The 20,771-nt window shown below is 47.3% G+C and overlaps 1 protein-coding gene across 1 annotated transcript in view; it reads left to right on the top strand.

Moving 5' to 3' along the window:
* Positions 1-3,539: 3,539 nt before the first annotated feature.
* The window catches only part of TNFAIP8L1 (TNF alpha induced protein 8 like 1), a 214,907-nt gene continuing 197,675 nt past the window's right edge, over positions 3,540-20,771 (top strand). Inside the window, exon 1 of the mRNA XM_069649359.1 lies at positions 3,540-4,030. The gene's annotated coding sequence lies outside the window, so the exon portion shown is untranslated. The remainder of the gene's footprint in view (positions 4,031-20,771) is intronic.

The raw sequence follows: 20,771 nt of genomic DNA, 5'->3' as shown, positions 1-20,771 counted from the left end.
ATTTGGCAGCTACATGGCCCTTATTGTTTTGCTAACAGTTTACTGAGCCTTTCTCAGCTTATACTTTCATTCATAATTGGGAGCAGGTGGATTAGAAACAGGTGGGCCCATTGGAGGAGTGGCCAGTTCCAATGCAATTCGCATCTCCATTACCACAACTCCATGCACATTTTGTAAGCATTACATATTTCATGTTCTTGACATACATGATAAACAACATATTGTATTCCTTTTCACGTGCAGAGTTGTGTTAAACTTATTCAGAGCAAATGTGATAATCACCAATGAAGCTCAGCATTTAAAACGACCTGAACAGGTGCAGTAACAGGTCATCAATGCAGAACATCCAATGTCTTCTTGTGGACAAGCGACAATAGATACAATTCAAAGGCCTGTATTCATACAACTGGAGATGACATGACAAGCAACATAGCGTCCAAAAGCAACAACAAAGCTAAGAATAACAAGAACATGAATAAACAAATCCTGCCACCAGAAGAGAGTCCATCCCGCAATAGTGAAAAAACATCAGAGAAAGAAAACAACTAACTAAGGTTAAATACAGAGTAAGAGTTGTCAAGACACACTGCACCAAAAGATGCAAGGATTTTTATCAAAATACAGTATTGTATTTATTGAAGTGTAGTAGTCAGCCTGACACGTGTTTCGACCCAAACCAGGCTCTTCATCTGAGGCTGATAGACATTAGATATAAGTAACGCGTGATGCAACAAACAGTAACACAATAAATCAACCATTCATAATTATCATGGCAACAAAAACAAAACAGCACAGGGGGACGTAAGCCAAACAAGGCAATTGAAATTTCAAATGAACATCAGGTACATGGATGTAATAATGCAACCATCAAATTAAACAACAGAATGAGAGTCCATAGGTTGATCGATTCAAAGGCAAGGTTAAATTATAAAAGAATTCAGAAGAAGAAAAACGAATGGAGGAAAAAAAAATCGGTTAGACAAACAAATATGGAAAAGAAAAATATATGAAAACAAAACAATACATTAGGAAAGCATAACAATACAGCGCGAGCAGTATCATTTAGTGCCAAGTACCCAAGAAATGTGAATAAGTAAAATGTCATAGGTACCTTATTGGAGGCAGAATGGATATAAACCATGTATATATAAATTGCCAAATTACTTGAAGGAGAGAAAAAGAACCAATTAGTGAAGGGCAATAAGTCCCAATTACTAGAAAAGTGAGCATACGAAGTTAAAATATAGTGTTGAAGAACAGGAAGCATACCTCTATTGCTTCGCAATTGCGGCAAATGGACTCAACAAAGGAAAATTAAAGCAAAACAATGCTGCTGTTAGCAACTTTTAACTGTCACAGAACAAGCCATTGCAATAAAGCCATCACACACTACCAACTGTGTGGTGATAGCTAACTAAACCACTGATTCAGGCAAGGATAATCAATTAGTTACAAATTGGATTTAGTAATCTCGTGAAATGGAGTGGAGCAAGTGGCTAAATACAAAGCTCCAAGTGTTAACTAGTGCTGCAAATTATTGAGAGCTATAGCCAAAAAACGTCCCCCTGTGCTGTTTTGTTTTTGTTGCCATGATAATTATGAATGGCTGATTTATTGTGTTACTGTTTGTTGCATCATGCGTTAATTATATCTAATGTCTATCAGCCTCAGATGAAGAGCCTGATTTGGCTCGAAACACGTGTCAGGCTGACTACTACACTTCAATAAATACAATTCTGTATTTTCATAAAAAAAATCCTTGCATCTTTTGGCGCAGTGTGTCTTGACAACTCTTACTCTGTATCTAATTAACGTGGTAGTGGATTGGCAGTCCACCCACACTCCTCGAGACACCCGCTGCCCTATTGCTAACTAAAACCCTATGTACAAGCGCTGTGGATATTACTGACTTTCACTGCCAATTTACTTGTTTAACCAAGGTTAAAGCCTCTCTTCATTAAAGGGAGGAGTTGGTGAAGTATTCCCTGTCCTCAAGTGATCAATATGCACGAATATGCAAGAAAGGTGATGTTGACACACACATCGACGAAAGAAACGGGGGTAGAGCATGATGTGGATTGACAAGGAAAGCCGAGCAACACAAATGAGATAGGACAAGCTGTATTGCTATGTACTCCTCAGATCAGTGCAGTAGATGGTCCAGATTGCCCTAGATCCGGGATACATAAATTATGCTGGTCAGATAGCAGAGCGAGTAGAGCGCTCGCTTTGACATCCGTGCAGAGCATGCTTCGTATCCCGGCATTGCCAAACTCAGCCTTTCATCCTTCCAAGGTCGATAAATGAGCACCACACACTGTGGGATAAGCAGCGCTCAGATGCCTATGAGTTCGTAGCGCTATATAAATGCAACATTATTATTATAAATAATTTCTTCCCGAATCCCAAATCCAAGACACCAAAAGCCCATGATGATGTACAACAATGCACTCAGTGTTAGGAGACGTTCTGACCTCAGAAGCGCTCTCGCTAGCTTGTCTGTCTTTTGTTTAGTTTTGCATGTAAGCACAATAAAGTGTAATTACCATAAAACGGCTGCAGATCGCAGACCCAGCAGCAAGTGGGTAACTGAGAGTGGCTGTTCTGCCTCCAGAGGTGTGAATATTGAGTGATTAGAAGTGGAAGGGGTAAAAAAAGATGTAGCTATGTGAAACAATGATTTCAAGCAGGTGAACAAATCCTGCATTTTCATTCCCTTTATTTCTTTCCAGAGGGTATTTTTTTAGGCTCACATTACTTTCATGCTTGTAGCTGTAAGTTTCCAATCGGACAGAGAAAATAAAGCATACCCTTTTTGCTCAGCATGGGACCATTCTGCATGGTGCACCTAACAGACTGACATGCACCCATGTTATCACAAAACATTGCTCCCCATGCAGCCTCCCCCCTTTTGTCTAAAGCACCTATTCCCTCGTTCTCATCCTCTTGTGTTCCCTACTACTGTTTCTATTCTGCAGACTTAGGTCTGAATTCCCTTATTCAATCTCCAGACAAGCCTAAGAATTGGAGCAGTATAAAAGCCTCCTAAGAAAACATAACCTAACACGTATCTACTGTCAGGTTGGTCTATTACATGATTTGTTCAGGTTTCAAGCCACCGCTATCAAAGCAATGTTGTTTTAGCTGTCTGTTTTCTTTACACTTTTCACAACCATAGTACTTGCCTCCCATTACTCCACCCCCTAGACCCGCCCCCTCTCCCTCACCGAAGGTGGGTTTCTGAAACATTTCCAGCACTGCCTGAGACAGGATCAAATGTGCTGATCTCCAGGATAGCATAAAATGTGCTATTGTGTGCTCTTGCGACCTAATAAAATGTAGTGTGTTGATGTGTGCTTCAAAGCGAAGTGTGGGTTGGAAGTGGAACAACGTGGGAAGAAAGAACCCGAAAGGTGGGGGCGGGGGGAGTGCAAGTCGCTGATTGAAATGTCAGTGAGTGCCTCTGACAGCTCAGGGCGCGCCCAGCTGATCGTAGCCTCCAGGCGACCATATGACTTGTCTGACTCTCTGTGCTCCGAGGCTGTCCTCAGAGCAGCATGTCCCTCCCAAGCTCCTGTGACATCCCCAAGGGAATAGCCCCGTGCTGCCGCCTCCCCACCTGCCTCCTATTATTGGCCGCTTCGTAGAAAGCGCGCTCTGCCATTGGACGGCACGTCCTTCCTCCCACCCACTTCTGTTCCCAGCAACTTTGCACTGGAGTTTCAAACTTTGTTTCCTCTCGCCCCGGCTCAGGTTTCAGATCGGCTTACGTTTTACATGGGGAAGAGCTGAGGCAGGAGGCCTCGGGTGGGCTTGTTTTCACAAAGTTTGACTTTTGGGAGGGCTGCCTCTGGGGGTCCTGCTCTGTTTGGAAGAGGCAGGAATAGGGGGGGATTCTCCCTCCGCCGTCTCTCGTCTTGCAGGGTCTCCAGCAGTGGACGCTGAAGAGCCGAGGCTGCCTTTCTCCTCATCCCTCTGCCCCCCAGAGCGATCTGACCTGTACCAGACCCCCCTGGATGAGGCTCAGCAGGTAAGGATGAACTTCACCCCCCAGCGGGGGCGTTCCGCACTTGTGTCTGCGGGTTGAGTTGCATATGGCGGTAACCCTCTCTGGCGTTTGATTACATTGATTTACCGATAAAGTTCCGCATATCCAAATACGCCTTTCACTATCTGCATGATACGGACCAACGGAGGATCTCAGTCTTCAGTGCGATTCCGATGTTTATGATTGATTGCATGGTGTTCGGTGTGTGCAGCACACTAGTGGGGCAGGTAGGGGTGTCTTGTGTGCGTGAGGTGAGCGAAGGTCAGCGGGGTCCGTTGCCTGAGGCGAGTAAGGACGAATGCACAACGCTCCCCACCCCAAAAGGCGAGCTGCAAGACACTTCGGGCTGGATGCTGCAGCACACCAACCTTATCCATTCCATTCGGTAGACACTACTCCAATTCTACTGACCTCCCCCCCCCCCCCCCCCCCCCCCCCCCCAGGCTCCTATGCACCGCAACCGAAACAACGGCAGTCCTGTATTTTCATCTATTAGCATTTTGCATTCTGGGATGTGTAGTTTGTTTCTTCTCTTCGTCTGCAAACTCTGATATACAAAGGCAAAAGCCGAGGTCTGAATAAAGGAGTCGCATGCAATATTGCTCGGTCCTGGACTTGTATAGCGCACTTTATGGCGTTGAATAATGAAGTTAAAGGGGTCCCAGTGGGAGAGGCAAGCTGGAGCACCTGAATTGTTGTGTGCAGACCGGAGGCATCCAGTTTCTAGGAGGTGATGCAATTTTAAATGCGTTGAGCGGGAGTGGGTGGGAGCTGTTGCCTGCCAGAGCGGAGCCCCGAGGGTTGGGAGCATACTTGGCTATTTTGCCCGCGATTCTGCCCTGCGAGCACTGGTGGTTTAGTGGGCGACCTGGAGAGTTTCACAATATCGGTATGGGGGAGTCAGTTGTCCTACAATGTGCAGAGTCGCCTAGGCATGGAATTCCAAATGTTAGTGGCCATGACTGCCTACTTGGCATTCACTGTTGTACCTTGGCACCACCAATAAGGCCAGCAGCCAAGGCGAGAACTCCTCCTTCACGGTGAATTCTGAGCACCCGTGCCAGGACTGGTGGGCGATCCAGAGGGTTTTGAATTAAATGCTAGGTTTGCCTGGGACCCAGTGAAGGGTCCTTAGCACCGACACCCTGCCACGGGGGCACGTCCCGAGATAATACACACTCTTCCACCCCCTTGTGTCTGCACTCCATTCACACTCCCTTCCTCCCTTGGAGCCCTCCTCCCGTCCCCAGATTCCCACATGAGCGGCAGGACCAGTTGGCGGAGTGGAAGTGAAATTGCCATAGCAAACTTTATTAACATACATAAAGTCAGGTGTTATCTTACAGGTGTGCCGTTTCACCGCTACCCTCAAGATTCTGTGCTGAGGGTAGCATCTGAATCCCCTCTCTACCCCTGGCCAACTTTTTCTTTTCATTTTTCCATTTTCATCGTTCGTTTTCCCATTTCGTTTTTTCACTTGTCATTTTCTGCCTCATTTCTTTAATTAGTTCATCCACCTTCTCCCTTTGTCCCTGATTATATATTCCTTTCGTTCCCCTACATTACCCTCTTCTTATCCCCCTTATGTTTTCCCCTTGGTAGTCTCGAATTGCTTACCTTACAATTTCCTGACCCCCAATCATTCTTCCCTTAACCTATCATGACTCCCATTCTTCATTGAACCCAATGCTGTCCAAACTTCATCCACCTCAGCTGTTCCCCTCCCCCTCAGGCCTCACATTGCCCAGCTCCTTCCCTTTTCGCCATAGTGTTCTCTACCGAGGCCCCCATTACATACCTCCCCCTGGATCCCGTAAACCCTTCCTTCCCCATCATCATCCCCTTATCCAACTCCTACAGGCCCCCCCCCTTAATCTTCCCAACCCTGTTCCTTTTTCCCACAGCATTCTAAGGACCCCACCCTAGGCATTTCCCGGGTTAGTTCCCTAAATTGACCCTTCAAGTTTCCCAATTATCTTCCTATCCTCGCCCTAACCGTCCCTCTTCCCAGGTTCACTTCCCCCTTCTCTGTTCCATCATTGCTCTCCAGAGCCCCGTTTTCACCTAACTCCCTTCTCTCCTTCCCCTCCCCTTGTTAGGATTTGTTACTCTCCTTCTCCTTCGATACACTTCCAAATATCCCCCACCAATGTTTGGGGTTGGATGGTCTTCCAAGCCCCCTAGCCCTCCCCTTTTGCATGGGCCTCCCCTGAATCTAATACTCCTGGGTGCCATTCATCCTAAGCTGATGGATGTGCAGTCCCCTTGTGGTATCCGCCAGTACTTTCTGAAGGGAACAACCAGTGACTCCGCCATGACTCTCTGCGGGCAACCAGCGACAATGATTTCCCCCTCAGGCACCTGGTCGCCAGTAGTAAACAACCCCGCTAGGCCCCATTCCCTGCTCACGCATCCCCATTCATTTCTTTCGCGTAACAAACAAACTGGCCCTCCGGACTCGGCTGGCGACGTGATGCTTTGTGCTGGGGATCCCCGTCCCCGACCGTTACCCTTGCGAGACGGCGTTCCTTGGAAATTGCTGCTAGATCATGTCTGGGCTCCCTGGCAGGAGGGCCTACTGACAAGGCAGTGCCGTACTGGACTGAGGTCTTCCCTTGACCGTGTGGTTCCTTTCAGTATGAGGCCCCACATGCAGGGGGCGTTTTGTAACCTTTAACAGCCATTGTGCTCCCTTCCCGGAGGTCCCTCGCTTGTATTGATATTAAACCTAGTGACTGCCTTCCCACTTTGTCTCCCACCTACCCCAATTTCTCACCTCAAGCATTGTTTAATTGCAGCCTACCCCTTCTAAAGCATCCTTCATATCCACTAACATCACCATCACCCCGACTCGGAGAAGTGCACTTTCTCTGTCCCGAAGCAAACTGGCATTTTTAAGGTAATCTGCATGTGCTTAATCCAGCCCATGCCCCTACTTCCCAGGAATTTACCAATTTTTGCATTCAGTTTTCTCCTGGACTCCTCCATCCCCTTGTGGGAATAAGCCCCCCGCCATGATTGTGTGGGTATGATTTCTCACCAAAGTACCTTGGTGCCCGTGAACCCATTTCCCACCTGGATCAGCGTGCCCCTCATTCTGGCCAGTAATTCCTTTCTGCCTGTTGCCACCAAGTCATTCCCCCCCCCAAATGAATGAATGAATGACTACTACGTCAGGCAGTGCGTTGTTCTGGCCTTATTTGTTCAACACCCCACATAAATCCCCACCATAACAAGCCTCCTCTTGCGATCCACGATATCGGTGTCCGCGAGAAGCCCATGTGACCACCCTGATACTCTTTTACTGCTCCCTCTGCTGCCCTGGCCACGAATGGGTGGCCGATGACCAATACTGATTTGCAATCTGTGGAGAGATGAATGAACATTACCTAAGCGAATGACCTTGTAAGAAAACATGTGCAAACCCCTCCCCCGTGCCCATGCTCCCCTCCCCCTTTCCCACCCCTGGACTTAATTAGCATGCCACCCCTCTCCTGCTCTCTGGTCTGATGTATTGCTTGAACTTGTCAGATTCCCACCTACCTATTTTCTTTATGACTTCCTCCCCCTGCCCTTCCTCATGGGCTGTAGTGGCCGCCCCTATGCAAAATAAGTGAGGCGTATAATGGCCTTCGGTGCCCCCAATTCCAGGTAACGTGGCAGCCATTACCTTCCTTATTTGGAATTGCGTTAGGGGGGAACCATCTTTGTGCACAAGGAGGTACACTGGCCCGCCCACCCGTCTGGACCCAGAGGAAAGTCCTCATGGTCGCCACCCCCTCCACCAAGCTCCCAAGCACCAGTGTCCTTCCCTTTCCCCTTTGGTCAGTCTTAGAACTCCTTATCCGTACTCCCAGGGAGCCTTCTGTAATGTTTGTCATCTCTCACCAGTGCCTTCAAATCCTTGTCCTGTCTAGACCGGGCAATCGGCTCGCTGGGGCGCAGGACCCCAAAGAAGGCCAGTGTGAAACGAGTTTTCAACAAGATGCATTCATAAGGAGAGTAGCATACGCTCTCGAGTCTGTGCAGCATCTTTTTCAGTAGATCAAAGTGTATGGGACATCTGTCGTCCTTGCACGGAGGTCCCTCCCTGTTCCAAGCCCTCACCACGCCGCCCTGACATGGAAGCTCTTGGTAGGATCGCTACCCCCTGCTAGTTGGCTGTGGAAAGCGATGGCGCTAAGGTGACTTGCTAGCCATGATTTCGACTTGTGGTTGTCCCTGGCACATAGGATGAAGCGCTGCAACTTGAGCTCCCAATCCTCATTGCTCCTGTCCCCTGTGGCTTCTCAAAAGTTCCTGATGCTCCTGCTGTAACTTTCCCTTGTGCCCTCCGATAACGCCATAGATGCTAGGTCCCTCATGCCCTTTTCCCGCACACTAGGTTCCACCACACGCCGGTGAATGGCGTCAACCTGGAGCAGGAAACAGAGGCCGCACCTACTTGCCGGCCCCCTTTTTATAGGGGTGCTGTCCAGCTATGGCTCGCTCCCTGTTGCCCCCTGATGATGCCCCACTCCCCCCTCCTCACCGCCCCCAGGTGGTGACTTGTGAGGCCCGCCCCCCCCCCCAAACCCACTGTTCCTTGGGCCGTGTGCATGGGGGCGTCGGCACTAAGGCTGGCCCCCGCCGAGAACCATTTTTGTATAATGGCGCCTGAGCCTGTCAGAATGCTGGGAGATGTGCGCCCCTGAGTGCTGTGCACCCATCTTTTCGGGGCCAGCAGGAGTCGGCCTGCTGCACTATCGGTTCTCTGAAGATGGTTCAGAGATGGCCTACCTGAGGCTCTTGGCACCGTCCCCACTCTCAAAAGTACTGGTGTGAGGACAACAGGGTAGCTGAATGCAACTCGGATCAATCTTGTGTGGCAGAAGCTTTTTCTGGCTGCTGCTTTGACTTGTGGTCATGAAGTTTTTCACATGTATTCCAAGCTGTGTGACCACCATGAAGGGCTCAGGCCAGTCCCCCATATTTTTCAGCCAGGGGATTGCCAAAATGTGTCTAGTTGGTAAATTTACTTTGTCTGGCAGTGCCACAGATGCTTCAGCAGTTGTACAGAAAGACTCTAAAGATAAGGTAATGGAGTAGTAGTCACTGAAGGATGTGATGAACCCCTCCTCCGACCCCCAACATGGCGAGGTGGTAAAAACGTCAATCTGTGTCCACTTAAGTAAGGTCTGTGAGATGGTATCATGGCAATGAGGTCAAAAGAGGGGAGAGGTGTGGTGGCTGCTGACCGGGCCCGGAGAGTAATGTTGTACATGCTGCAAAAAGGGTAAAGGGATGAGACGAGGCGATAGTTACTACAGAGAGGGTCTTCAAGCAGATCATACATTACTACAGTGTGAAGGGATTTTGAGGTTACGTGATAGCGCAAGGGGGCAGTAGTGAGGTGGTAAATACCGCGAGGCATGCTTGAAAGGGCAGTGGGTAGTTCACGAAGGGCAGTAGTGAATTCAGAGGGAACCAGAGTGCACATGGGAAGAGGGTGCACAGAAGCAAGGTGTGATTCACTGCAGAGAAAGGCCTGAAGGTAAATGGGAGAGTTACCGCAGGCAGGGTCTCTGCCTTGGGATGACCATGGCATTGGGGGAGGGGGCTTATTTCAGTACAGCATTATTACCAGCATTTGTGGGTGTCGAGCAGGAACTACTGCTGGGGAACCAGGAGCGAGTAAGGTACCGGTTCGTTTTAGCTCCCCAAACCATCTCCTGGTAGCTGTAGGTTTTAGGCTAGGAGCAAATAGCTGCAGCAAGTTCAAGCCCTGCAAATGCACCAACAGAATATACGTTTCATATGCTGCACATAGCAGAAGGTGGCTCGCCTGTAAAATGTGACTTCAAGGGCCTGGTTATAGTGCAAACCTCATGCTTTCCTTGAGCGTCCGACTCCTCAGAATGCCTAGTCACCTTAGGCCAGTGGTATTCAAACCTGTTTAGGCTGAGCCCCCCGCCTCCCCCTCCTTGAGTAGAATTATAGTTGCTGGGCCCCTTTGGGTAAACATATTGTTGCTGGGCCCGGTGCCTTATCTACTTATGCATTTTATCAAAAGCAGCCCCAGTACTCCCTTTTTGAAGACCCTTGTGCTCCCCCTGGATAGCCATTGCAGCCCCACAGTTTGAAGACCACTGCCTTAGAGGGTACTTTATGCTCCTTGCAACGTCTATTCCTGACTCTGGGCCTGTGCTCCATATCACACAAGCTCCACACGCAGTCTGCCCAGGTGCACCAAGCTCCCCAGTCTCGGGCAGCAGGCCCCAAGCCTGAGGTTTGAACTGCAGATACCTCCATGCGCAAGTCCTGGGATTTCTCCATCAATTGCACTCTGAGAGGTGTAGTCTTGGTCCACTTGGCGATTCAATAAAACAGACCAAATCTGGGTGCACGTTTTGCACTCTCCACTAGCAGGTGGCTGGTTAGAATTGACTCTGTGCTGTGTGGAATTGAGATGGTGAGGGACTTTATTGTGTGGCTGTCAAGCACCTTGTTACTTGACATTTTGAACCCTGGACTGAATTAAAAGCAAAGACCACACTTTGGATTTGTTATCGCCAGTGACTTGCAGTCATTTGGTTACCTCGCCCGACCAAGCCCCTCACGCTTTCTGCTTCTGGCCCCCCAGCTGCTTGCAGTGTTTATTTTGTATTTTTATTTGGGGTCATTATGACGCACAAACCTTATCTCCCAGAACGTTACAGACGAGTAGGCCATTTTAAACAGGCCAGGTACAGTAAAGTCAAGTCCAATTTCATCTAGGACAGAGTTGGGGGCGGGGACTAGGAACAGGCTCCAAGGCTTTCCAAGGGCATGGAGCCGGGTGGGAAAGTGTATGATTTGTGTATGGGAGTCTCATTCCAGACTCTGGGAGCGTCAACTGGGAAGGTACTTTATTTCCTAACTCTTCTGTATCGCCTCTTGGGTGCTAGATGGGCTGGAGCTGGGTCACACCGGGCCATAAAATTGTCTCGAGCGCCAATATAAAAGTGGCCCACCGGTGCAAATGGCAATTCCTTCCTTGTGTGACAGCCCGTTTGTGTAGTACCCAAGGGGGGGGGAGTTTTTTTTTTGGATAAAATGTGATGCAAATTGTGCATTTTAAAGAATATTTATTCCGAAAAATTGGCCAAAACTATTAGCTGCATAGTAAAGTAACTCATCAAACTGGCCCACATTGGCCAAAATACTGGCCCACACCAGCCTTTTTCCGTTTTTGATTCGGCCATGGGCCTATTGGCCTGTAGGCCAGTCCGAGCCTGGCCTGGAGACGTACCTGGCTGTCGGAATAGAAGAGTGTTTTGTTCATTTAAGCTTTGTACATGCCTCTACTGGTTTTACAGAGGATGTCTGCGTTTGAGGGTAGGCAGGGACGTTTGATCAGTGTTTGCGGAGAGAATTTGCGCCGACTGATTGTGATTTTACTTTCCTTTGCAGCATAACAGACTGCCTGTGTTTTCTTGGTGATTTTGAAATTTGAAAGAAAGGTGATTGTCACGGGGGAAGCCCGGTGATTTGGCGCATGGATCGAGTTTGTTGAGGGCACCTTTTTAGATATGTGTCAGTCAGGATTAACTGTAAGGGTGTGCTGGTTTTGGTTGGCGACTTTCTGGAGCTCTGTGTTTGTGGGGCTGAGACTAACTCTGAACCTCCAGGTTTTGACGAGGGCGAGGCTCTGTTTGAGCCGCGTGATGTCACTGCTTTAAATGTTTGTTGGAATTCCAGAAGGTTCTATGTAAAGGTTCAAGGTCATGCATGAAGCGTGGAGTCTGGCAGAACCCCCCCGCCCCCCCAGTGCCCCTCCACCCATAAAATAGGGAATCTGGCAGAGCCCGTCCGGACAAAGTGTTTCTGAAATCATCAGAGAGAAATGTAAGCAGTTGGTTCAGAAACACATAAGCAACGGCCACAGCACGAGCCAAGCAATTCCTTCGCAGGGTGCTTTTAAAGTCAGATGGAAACGGCCTTGTTCCTCGTCCTCCATGACCATGCACTGGGAGGGGGTGCCGGATGATGGACAGTCCTGAATGCTGCCGAGTGGTCTAGCGGGGAAAGGACGCATGGATCCCAATTATCCCGAAGGACATGGTTTACCACTTGGATGGTGGCCATCTGCCTTTGGTTGCCGGGTCTGAAGCCGGATTGGTATGCAGCTAACTGACTGTGGCAGCCTATACGAGCCTGGAGTTATAGGTTTGCCGCTTTCAATTATTTGTCTGATCTAGGGGAGGTTGATGGATAACTCTTTTGTTGAGATTTGTAGTGTTGTGTGCAGTTTCTTTTTCTTTATCCTCCCTCTGAGGATGGAGGGCTGTGCAGTGTTTTTAATGAGTACGGTGTGATGTCATCCTGCTTGCTGGCAGCCTTGAGTGACGCCAATGAGGGCCAGCTGGGGCTTTGGTGGGGTGGATTGGGGGTGGGGAGGATTTGGCTGTACGCTTGCTGAGCTCTATATAATGTTGGATAGCCTTGATTTGTGTGACTAAGAATTGGTGTATGACTGCCGATGCGGTAGGTTGTTCCGGCAGTGTGTTAGCAATGACCTAACGCTGGCCTGCGATACTGTGTTGCGTAAGCAGTCTGCTTTGGATTGGGTTATTTGTTTTCTGCCGAGGAGGCACATGCTTTAGTGTGGTGAGATCAGAGGGTGATTTGAATGTGCGCCAGAGTTTTTCCTATTTGTGGCTTTTCTTTTGTTTTCGTTGCTACTGGGTGAGGGATAGGGAGGGGCGCGTGCAGTGGGTCTGTTGGCCAAGGCTGCAAGTGGGATCCTGACTTGGAGGAAGTGTTTCAGTGAATGGATTTGTTCACTTCTTGTGTGCGGTTGGTTGGGATGGGTTGATGGTTGGACAATTGTAGGAAGGTGGTGTTGCTCTATGGGAGGGCCGGGAGCACTCTGATGGAGATGCAGCTTTTGATGTGTTTGTGATCAGGGACCTGTTGGATGAAGTCCAAGATGTTGAGTTCAAGGGAGCTTCCGTCATGCCATTGGCAGCCTGGTCCTTGGGGACGTTGAAGTCCCTGCGGTGTGATGGAGATGGCTACTGTGACTTTGGCAAATTAATGAAGATGTTGTGGTAGCCAGGTCTGCGCCTCACTTGAGAATTGAGAGAGTTGGATGCTGGAGAGGAGCTACTAACTACACAAGATGGGCCGGGGCACGATACATTAAGTTGTGTGCATGTCCATGCTGCTTTGTCCATGATCGCTATGTTGCACCATTTTAGTTTGTGCGGTTAAGGTGATGAGAAGCATATCCTTTGGGGATGACTATGTGCGTGATTGGTGATGGTTATCCTGGTCCATTGTGATGAAGAACACATAACGTTTGTCTGAGATGATGGTGTCTGCTGCATGGCGTGATGCTGGATGAACTGGACTTGCTCTGTGTGGATGCCTGATTAGTGGTTGTTGAAATTTAACATGGTCTTGTATAGTGCCCTTCTCCCATGTTTGTTGTCCTGGCTGCATGTGGCTTTGTAAGAACATTTTGGGGGAAGTACCTTGGTCCTGTGTGAGCAGAAACTCTGGGGCATATGTTATCCAAATGGTAGACCCCTAGACCTAGTAGACCACAGCACTTTGTGACTGGTTAGCCGCTGGTCATAGCTTGATGAATGTTCTTGCGGTAACACGTATGCATGCTGTGGCAGAGTGTGGAGGATTTGTTGGTGTTTAGTGTAAGGTTGTAGGCAATGTTACAGGTGAGTCATTTCGTCCTGGAGAAGTCTCTCTTTCTTTCTCTGTGTCTGTCTCTGTCTCTTTGTCCCTCTGTCTCTTTTTCATTGTCCCTCTGTCTTTCTCTTTTGTCTCTTTCTGTTTTGTCTGTCTCTTTCTTCTGCCACCCAGACCCCCCGCCGTGTTGGACCATAACATGGTGGTCTCCTTTTTAGAGTAAAGCTTGATGGAAAGGGGTCATGGGAGTTTTGGGTCTGCAGAGATCAAGCAGGGCCGTCCCTGAATCCTGCTGGGCTTCTTATGGGGTTAGCTATGGTGTTGTAGATGTGGTGTTTGTTTCTGCATTATGAGTCACACTTGGCTAAAGTGGGTGATGCACAAGGCTGCTGCGAGATAAGGAGTGACCAAGGTGTAAGGTGAGAAAGCCCTTTGGGTGGAAACCAGAGGTAGTGGACCCTAGAGGAGTAAGTGTTGGGGTGAGGGGCTACGGAGGAAGCAGAACCTTGAATCCGCCGATGGATGTGCAGAGTTTATGGAAGTCTGTCCTGTAGAAGCCATCTTTAGCCACACTCCTTCGTTCAATCTCTATAAAGCATTATTTTTACTGGAGCCATTCTTTTATTTTGGGTATTTGATTGCAAAGATACCTTTTTATACCTCGGTAGGGGAAAAGGAGGTAATATAGCGTACGAGACCAGATAAGCCGCCTCAAGGTGGTAGCATGAATCGGCCATTACTGAACCGCCCGCAGACCTCTAGGAGTATCTCCGGTCTTTTCGCAATCCCATGAAGGCTTGTTGTCCAATTTGTCCTCGCTGCTTTTAGATGGCTTCACAATCCTGTAAAACGACGCACCATCTACCAACATAGCCTGGGCAGGGGGCTTCAAAATGGTTTTAGGCCCGTATCAAAATCCATCAACCGTCACTGCAAGTGCTGGAATTGTGCCTTGAGTCGGCGCTCTGGGGGGCACTAATGTAATTCTGATTTTGGACTGGCACAGAGCCGTTGGTGCGGGTATGGGTCATACAGGAAACTTGAAATTGTAAACTGGCGGAATCTTGCTGTTGCCCAGTGGCCTGTTGGATTTAAGAGAAGAAAGCCAAACAATTATTTTCCATTCTATTTTGCTCTGGCTTCTACCTGGCCCGGGGCCTTACCTGGCCGGTAATGCCCCCCCCCCTGCTCGGGTAATATTGTTCAATAAAAAATGTAGAAAGATCTGGTCATTGGCATCTTGCCAAAAAATTGCTTCCAGGTCGCGTTATATAAAGTGTTTCCCTCCGTTTTGTTCCAAACATCTCTTAAGAAAACAAGTGGGTAAATACACCACCACCATCCCTGCTGGAAAAAAAAATCTGGAATTTCAAAGCAGCCCCAATCCTTTAATTCATAGGCACAAAACACCCATTTGTGGACTTCCCAGAGATTGGGGTGGGGGAGAATGCTGGCATTGCTGCAAATAATGTGTTCAGCCATCCTTGTCTGGATTGGGTTTTAATCTTGTTCTAAGAAATCAAGGGCACAATGGAGCGCTGTGTAACAAGGAGAGAGGAACAGGATACCATTAGACGGATGGAACATTGTGGGTAGAGCAATGCTAAGAGGAGAAGGAATCCAGAGGGTTACAGGCAGGGGATGCAGGATAGGGAGGCAAGGAACATTGTGGGTAGAGTAGTGCTTTGAGGAGAAGGACAACATATGGTTACAGACGGGATGCAGAATGGGGGTAGAGTATTCTGGGTAGAGCAGTGCTGTGGGGAGAAGGAATACAAAGGGTTACAGGCAGGATGCAGGAAAGGGAGGAGATGAATATTCTGGGTAGAGTAGTGCTGTGGGGAGAAGGAATACAGAGGGTTACAGGCAGGGGAGCAGGATAGGGAGGGAAGGAATATTCTGTAGAGTAGTACTTGGAGGGCAAGTAATCCAGAGGGTTACAGGCAAGGGATACCGGTTAGCGAGACAAGGAATATTCTGGGTAGAGTACTGCTGCAGGGAGAAGGAATACATTGATGCAAGATAGGGGGTAGAGTATTCTGGGTAGAGCAGTGCTGTGGGGAGAAGGAATACAGAGGGTTACAGGCGGGATGCAGGAAAGGGAGGAGAGGAATATTCTGGGTAGAGTAGTACTTTGAGGAGAAGGAAAACAGATGGTTACTGACTGGATGCAGGATAGGGGGTAGAGTATTCTGGGTAGAATAGTGCTTTGGGGAGAAGTAATACAGAAGGTTACAGGCAGGGAATGCAGGATAGGGAGGCAAGCAATATTCTGGGTAGAGTAGTGCTGTGAGGAGAAGGAATAATGATGGTTACCAGTAGAAGGTGTAGGATAGGGAGTTGGGGAATATTCTGGGCAAAGTAGTGCTGTGGGGAGAAGGAATACAGAGGGTTACACGCGGGATGCAGGAAAGGTAGGAGATGAATATTCTGTAGAGTAGCACTTGACGGAGAAGGAAAACAGATGGTTACTGACGGGGTGGAGGATAGGAGGAGGAGTATTCTGGGTAGAGCAGTGCTGTGGGGAGAAGGAATACAGAGGGTTACAGGCAGGGGATGCAGGATAGGGAGGATGCAGGATAGGGAGGGAAGCAATATTCTCGGTAGAGTAGTGCTGTGGGGAGAAGGAATACAGAGGGTTACAGGCAGGGAATGCAGGAAATGGAAGGGAGGGATATTCTAGTTGGAGTAGTGAAAGCATGCTGCTGGTGTCCAGTCTTCTGGTTTTGGGTTCACCTCCAGAGAGGTTAAGTTCGTCGATCCTTGAACAATCGTTCACACAGTTGCTGGTTTTTCTTTTTTTAATGTCTTTATTGAGCATACAAACGATCACATAATGACTTGGTATACAACTGCCATCATCTGTATATTCCATATTCATAATAATTCCCGATGACAATAAAACCACAAGGAATACAAGTGTACATTTCATCCCAATCGTGCAATTGTTAGCCATTCCTAAATTCTCTACTTATTCATGAGAGAAAAGTGAAAGGTCACAACCCATTTTATATATTTAAATATTTAAAAATCTGCAAATTGTAGTCCCACAGTTTCACACCAAAATAAATTGGGTTCAAATCATTTCCCGACATAAAACGGTCCGACAATTCATTGGGCAATATATTGCTACAGTAATTTCTATATTTCGTAAGAAATCTTCAGTGTATTTTCCAGCGATCACATTCTACTGTTTTCCCGTCTCTATTTTGCCTCCCCCACATAATCTACAAGTCCTCTCGTTGCGCAAAAAATACCAATGACTTGCAACCATCATGCCATTAGTCAATGCTGTGCAGAATTCTATGCACACATAACGGTTGGCCATGTAGCTATCTGGATTGCCTTCATGTAACCAGGTTTACACGCTTGCATAGACCTATAATCAACAAATAAGCCATTGTTGGATTTGGTGGCCAGGTTAACCAGTTCCGTGTCCATGGATTTTAATATTTTCTTCACAATGTTTTGATGAGCTGTTGATGAGGCTCGATTTCCTTGGATTCCCATAATGGGTGACCCTTGTTGAACAGTCTGTCACAACTGTTCCATTCAGCAACCCTAAATTATGCAATTTGTATTTTTATACGTCTGCAATACCATGCAAAATCACGTTCTGGTCTAATTCACGTAAATCCCGATGGAGCGTCGGCATTTTTACAGTGACACAACACGAGTTTCAATATTCATGAGTCCACATTCCTAGCCAATATATTCAATTGGTAATGTACGGGAGCCGTAACAATGGAACACCTTCCCTTCTAGCATTTTCATTGCCTCCGTGTACTTCCTACCCCAAACTTCTACTCCATATAACCTGCATGGTTTTGCTTTTACTCTGCTGTATTGTCATTAATGATGCAATCGAATATCCGCCATTATTGCCAGCAACCCTACCTATTGCACCCGTTTGATCGGCTACGCAATCCGAGTGTTTTTATAAACTGAAGCGTTCATCAAATATGACCCCCAGAAATGTGTATGTGGTCACAACTTCCACTTCCTTCATTAATATACCAACTGTATGAGTTTCTTTTTCCCTTGATATATTTATAGACCATCCGTTTTTAAAAAAATCTATGATGATTTGTAAACCATTTTCTTTCGCGTATATTTCAAATGCACCCCTTTTCGGTTGTAATCCCTTAGGTGTATGGACCATTATAACCATATCATCCGCGTAACCCAACCAGGGTTCGAAATGGCCATTTGATGAGCAGAAGCTAAAACCAGCTCCTGGGTGTCGGCATCACCCTGTAGGCAGGAGCTACCACAGGGGAACCAGGAGCTACCAGAGATGCTCCTTTTAAGTTCTTGTCCATTTTGTATGACCCATTCTGTTTTAGATGTGTATTACATGTGTTCTAATTCTTCTTCATTAACATTCTCTAATATTCAAAGTTAATGTCATGTTTACATGTTTGGAAGGCACCAGTTGGCCTTAGGAGCCAAAAGTAGCTCCTGGTAGCCGTTGATTTCAAGCTAACCAGGCTCTACTATGCTAAATAGCTCGTAGCTCCCCTCAATCTCGAACCCCGATATGCTATTTCAGCACATTGTATTGAATGTACCCTGCAAATCCATCACCGCACGCGGGTCAGCCAAATAAAGATTTAATAGCGCTTGGGCAAGTATGCATCCTTGCTTGACTCCTCTATAAATCGGGATCCATTTAGTTACCCACCCCGACCCATTCAATCTAATACTAACCCTTGTATAATAGGAAACTTCTTAATCATGCCTAGCAATCCTTTTGAATACCCAAATTGTCCAGTTTCCACCATAACCGCTTTCTCATCACTGCATCACATGCGGCACTAAAATCTACAAACCGGCAATTGACGCTTAGCCCAAGTATATTCAAACAAAGAAGCCAATGTCATTAAAGTAAATACAGTACTGGTTCCTTTACAAAAACCTGCCTGATTGGATGGAATTCTTTTATTGGCGGCACTCCATTCCATTAGATCCTTTTAATAGGATTCAAGCAAAGAGGTTATGTCCAAGCGATAATTGCTAGGATTGTGTCTGCTTCCCTTTTTTATATACTGGAATCACATTACTGTCCCTTCAGGACTTGGGAATACGTCGCGCAGTCTCAATATAAGCGTATAGTTCATAGACGGCATCTGCCCATAGTTCTGGATATAACTTGAAGAGAACATTACATGTGTAATTCAAGTTTTTATTATCGCTGCCAGATCACTGATGGTTGTGGTAAATCTCCAGCCATTCACATTCATTCTCCATTGCTGTTTCGCCCTCCGTAGCTCCCAATGTTCCCGTTACAAGGTTCCCCCAATCTTGGCTTGAGACCCCTTTTATTCATAATAAGATTAGGGTTCCTAATATTAACCTACACCCTAATCTCCTCATATCGTCCTAGTGCAATCTGCTAGACCTGGCCCAACCTCTTTTCCTAGTTTTTATGTATCGCTAGCAACCAGGCACCTCAAGCTGTTCTTTAAATACGGTGTTAATACTCAACACAACAATCTGCTTTTGATTCGCTTTGGTGGAAGGACTCATTAGGATTTGAAAGTGATATGCATGTCGCACGCCAATCTCAGTATAGAGTTATCACCCCCTCTCCGTACGATCGCATGTTCTTCTTTGGCAACATGCTTCTTTCATGCGTCTTTGCTATCAGACACTGACGCTTCTGTATTATCTTTGAGAGATGGCGGCAGGAGTTCCTTCGTTTAATTCCTCTCCTGGTATAAGATCTGCAGCATTCCTGCATAGAGGACCGTGAGCAAATTACTTCAGGCACAAGTTCGATAAAGCAATGCCCAGGCAGAAACCTACACATGATGAGCAGAGGCGTTCACTGTTGTTTAAAGCCCCAAACCTAGATCGCGTATAGAGCATGGTCCCCGGTGATCGCCAACCAGCGTGGATTGACACTCGCTTGTTTATGAATTGCTCTACATAAGCAGGCAGTGGGGACCGGCAATAGGAACTGATATGAAAGGATCGGAGTGACTTACTGAAAAAGAGTAGTTTTGACCAGCCGCACCTAAATGTGTTTGTGTTGGGTTTTCCTCTTGATCGGGATACAGGAACCCAGTTCTGCATTCTACGGGCCTGACTGGATAACCTTTTCCCTCAGTGGAAAGGTGGCTTTTGAATGAGTAGGAGCTCCTGAAAAGGTGTGTGTATTTTTCCCCTTATTTTAGGTTTATGCACCAAGTAGGTTGGGGTGTTTCTGGGAGACATGTATGGCCAAGCAAACCTTCGATTTCACTCTGGCTTCCATTGGGGCCGGCCTGCAGTTGTTTGATCAAACGTATTGAAGATGAGTGCTAGTCCAGAGTCCAGTGTCCCCTAAAGCTAATGGTAGAACGTTTTTAGTTGGCCATGTGTCAACGCTCTTTACATGATCTATTCAAGAACCAAGAGCCGACCACTCAATGATGGGTCTAAACTTCCTTAATTTGAGAAGATGTAAATGGTGGTTCTTAGTATGATAGATAAACGTGGGCTAGGAATGGACTCCTAGGTTTCAAATTGTGGGTGCAGAGGTCGCAGAAGGGTAACCCGGGTTATTGTCATTCCTTATAAAAAAAACAAAGGATGATTGCTTTCAGCTGCAGCCACGCTTATCCTGTCCAGGAGTGGATGTCCATAAGGCAATCTCTTAGTGCATGGAACTGGTTGAGTGTGCCATCCGTCTCCCCAAACATCTATGTATCATTCACGCAGCATTAAAATGAAATGCCACATAACTGGAAGCAATGGTTGTAATATCTTCATGTAGACCAGGGTTCGAAATTGATGGGAGCTGGGAACTATTTAGCTCCTGCTTGTAGCCTAGCAGAGTCTGGTTAACTTTGCACCAACAACTCCCCAGACCAACGGATATGATATGGTATTTATAACGCGCCTATATACAAGTGCGCAATGAGGCAAGAGAGGGGAACAGAGGGAAGGACAATCTATCTTACTAGGCAAAGTGCTATTGAGATTGCACAAGTGTGGGGTTGGGGGATGCTGAACAAACACGCCTATGTCAATTTAACTGTGCATTTGGGGCAAAATCGACATTGACACC

The sequence above is a fragment of the Ambystoma mexicanum genome, chromosome 1p (genome assembly GCF_040938575.1).
Source record: "Ambystoma mexicanum isolate Mex_15411 chromosome 1p, UKY_AmexF1_1, whole genome shotgun sequence".
NCBI classification, from domain to species: Eukaryota; Metazoa; Chordata; class Amphibia; order Caudata; family Ambystomatidae; genus Ambystoma; species Ambystoma mexicanum.
Note: the sequence above shows the minus strand (reverse complement) of the source record. Positions and strands in the feature narration are given on the sequence as shown.